Source organism: Herpailurus yagouaroundi, unplaced genomic scaffold (assembly GCF_014898765.1).
Source record: "Herpailurus yagouaroundi ecotype Mexico unplaced genomic scaffold, PumYag 183, whole genome shotgun sequence".
Taxonomy (NCBI): domain Eukaryota; kingdom Metazoa; phylum Chordata; class Mammalia; order Carnivora; family Felidae; genus Herpailurus; species Herpailurus yagouaroundi.
Window position 1 is genome coordinate 17277675 of NW_024412414.1, and position 3090 is coordinate 17280764.

Below are 3090 nucleotides of genomic sequence, written 5' to 3' on the forward strand. Positions count from 1 at the left end.
ATCGTAGCCCCATGATTATTTCCTCATTTCATTTGGATTCTAACCGGAATGCTGAGCGAGGGTTTGGCATGGCTTTTGTGCAGTTTTCACAGAATTATCCCCCACATTTCTTGTGATCATGGTAATTGTTTTGTGCCACAAATGGTTTTTGCAGATAGAGCTTTAGTCCCCTTTTATAACCCAGAGTTTATTAGAAATAGTCAAGCTATGTTCCACAGCTGGCAGCTTGTGCGAGGAAAACCCCAAACAAAATATCAGGATGTTTCTGCCTAATGTTGACCCTCCTGAAATACCCCCAGTGGTAACTAGACACTGGCTATTCCACTTCAGGTGTACCTATCACCTCTGAATGGAGGGATTGCCACAAACGATGTGCAAAGTGGAATTTTTCAGATCTTGCCTGGTCCTTCCCTTGCCTAGAGACATTCAAGCGTCCCAGTTAAGAGGAGGTTCTTCATGAAGCCAGAATGCCAAGTTCAAATTTCAGCTTCACTTTTTTTTTTAAGTTGATTTATTTATTTGAAGAGGGAGAATGGGAGAAAGCGGGGGAGGGGCAGAGAGAGAGGAAGAGAGAATCCCAAGCAGGCTCTGCGCTGTCAGTGCAGAGCCCAACGCAGGGCTCAAGGTCACAAACAGTGAGATCATGACCTGAGCCAAGACAAGAGTCAGACACTTAGCCGACTGAGCCATCCAGGTGCCCCTCAGCTTGACTTTCTAGTGGCCCTTTGACTTTAGGGAATTTCTTTGAGTCTTGGTTGCTGCACGTGTCAAACTGAAATGTGGTAGTACTGCTTCATAGTGTCATTTTGAGAACTAAGTAAGTTAACATACATAAAACAATTAGAACAGTGCCTGGCACAGCGTATCACACATAACTGCCTGTTGCTGCTGCCTCTTCTCTTACTACAGGGCCCTCAGAAAACAGCATCATACCACAGTTATGTTAGCAGATAGCAGTAAGGCAGGCATAGGCTGGGATTGAGGGGCAAAATTTCATTCCCTGCTGAGGAAATCACGGGAACTAGGCAGATTTTAATCTGTAGTGGAGATCTATTGATTTTGCCTGCCAGAAATATATACCCTTTCCTGGATTTTCCTCTAAGGAATGTATGAGCCAGGTTCTAGTTGGCACAACACAAACCATGCCAGGTATTTCAGAGGGAATTGTATTCCAGCAAAGAGTTATGCAGTTGGGAGGGATGGGAAGCCAGACGGGATGGCGAGGCTGCCCAGTGGTTAGCAACAGCAGGCTATCTCTACTCTAATACACAGAGCTAGGAGGCCAAGGGGGGGGGGGGGACAGAGTCCAGGGCCATCTGTTGGAAGCTAGAACAATGGTGGGCCTGGCCAACTGGAGCTGAACCATGAAGGGAGGAGCCTCAGGGGAGACACAGCCATTGTCTGTGATACCCCTTGAAGTAGAGGGAAAGGGATCAACACCTTGGCTCCTCTCTCTTCCTACCCTCTAATCTTCTGTCAGTGCCTCCAATTAGCAGAGTCTACCTGAGAGCCAGAGGCAAAGCCATCAAGCAGAGAGAGTTCTCTGTGATCAGAGTAGCAAATAGGCAAATGTCTGGCCCAGAAATGACCTCTCCTCCAACCACCCACTCATACCATCCTGGCGCAGCAGACCTCGACCTTTGGCTCCAAGGGTAGGCATGTGACCTAGTCCTGGCCAATCTGCGTTTTCCCCTCCTCTGGCTATAGTGCCCTGAGTTGGTCCAATGAGAGTGAACCCTGGAATCTGGGGGAAAGAGGAAGCTGCTTTCTGATAAGGTTCCCAGGCATATGGAATGTAAAGATAGAGTTGCTAATGGCCATGTTGCTACCATAGAGAAAAGAATGGCTTAGAATGAAGCCAGCATAAAGGGAAGCAGAACAAGGAGAAGAGAAAGATTACCAGCAACTGTGTCTGAATACCTGGATTCAGCCATTGCTGTGCCTGGACCTCTCAGACGTATCAGCCATAATCTCTATGCTTCCTTCTTTTTTTTTTTTTTTTTTTTTTTTTGGTAAGGTTGTTTCTGCCACTTTCAGCCAAATGTGTTATAAATAATACACAACAGACCTAAGACACACCTGGGGTACTAGGAGATGGCTACAATAAAAAATTGTGAACACTGGGGTGCCTGGCTGGCTCAGTCAGAAGAGCATGGGACTCTTGATCTGGGAGTCATGGGTTCAAGCCCCACATGGGGTGCAGAGATTACTTAATAAAAAAAATTTTAAGCAACCCCCCCCAAAAAAAAAACCAAAAAACAAAACAAAACAAAACTTGTGAACACTGACTAAGAGAGAAGTCTGTCTATGTGTGGAGTCAGTCATGGGGTTGGACATTTTTGTATAAGTTAGAAACCCAGAGATCTGAAGAAGGCTCCCCATCAGGGTCTGACATTCTACTTCTCATGCAGGATCTAGTTATAATAAACTTCTTACAAATTCCTCAGCTGCATTTTTTTTCTCCTTTATCTCCAGGTTGTCACACTTGTTACTCCTTCAATATTGAGAACTCTTTCTTACTTTCATCCTTAAAAATTATTTTTCTTGTGAAGCCTTTTATGTGTCAGATACTGTGTTAATGAACTTATGTATATAAGAATTTATATATATGTATACATATATATATATAGGATCTATATATGAACATGCATAAGTGTATTCATATGAATACATATATACATTTCCTATTTAATCTTTACCTTTGAGGACAGTAATTTATGAGGTAAGAATTGTTATTATTTCTATTTGCCTTTTTAAAGTGTGGAAACTGAGGAAGAGTTGGGTTAATAACTTTGTCTAGGACTTGAACCTGGGCATCAGATCCCATATCCCACCATTGTAACCATGAAGCCTCCTTCTTCTCTGAGCATACTTATTTATCCATCTGGTGTCAGCTCAGATCTGTGCTTCAATTAGATTTTGTCCTGTTGCTGTGTATTCCATGAGGCCCCTGCTCTTCCTCCTCATAGTTGTCAACAGTATTGCCCACCACACCGTGTGCCACTTGCCATGACAGGTTGTATCTTGCATCTTCCCTGAGCTCTGTGCTATCCTCAGTGCCTAGCACATCACAGACTCTCAGTGACCATT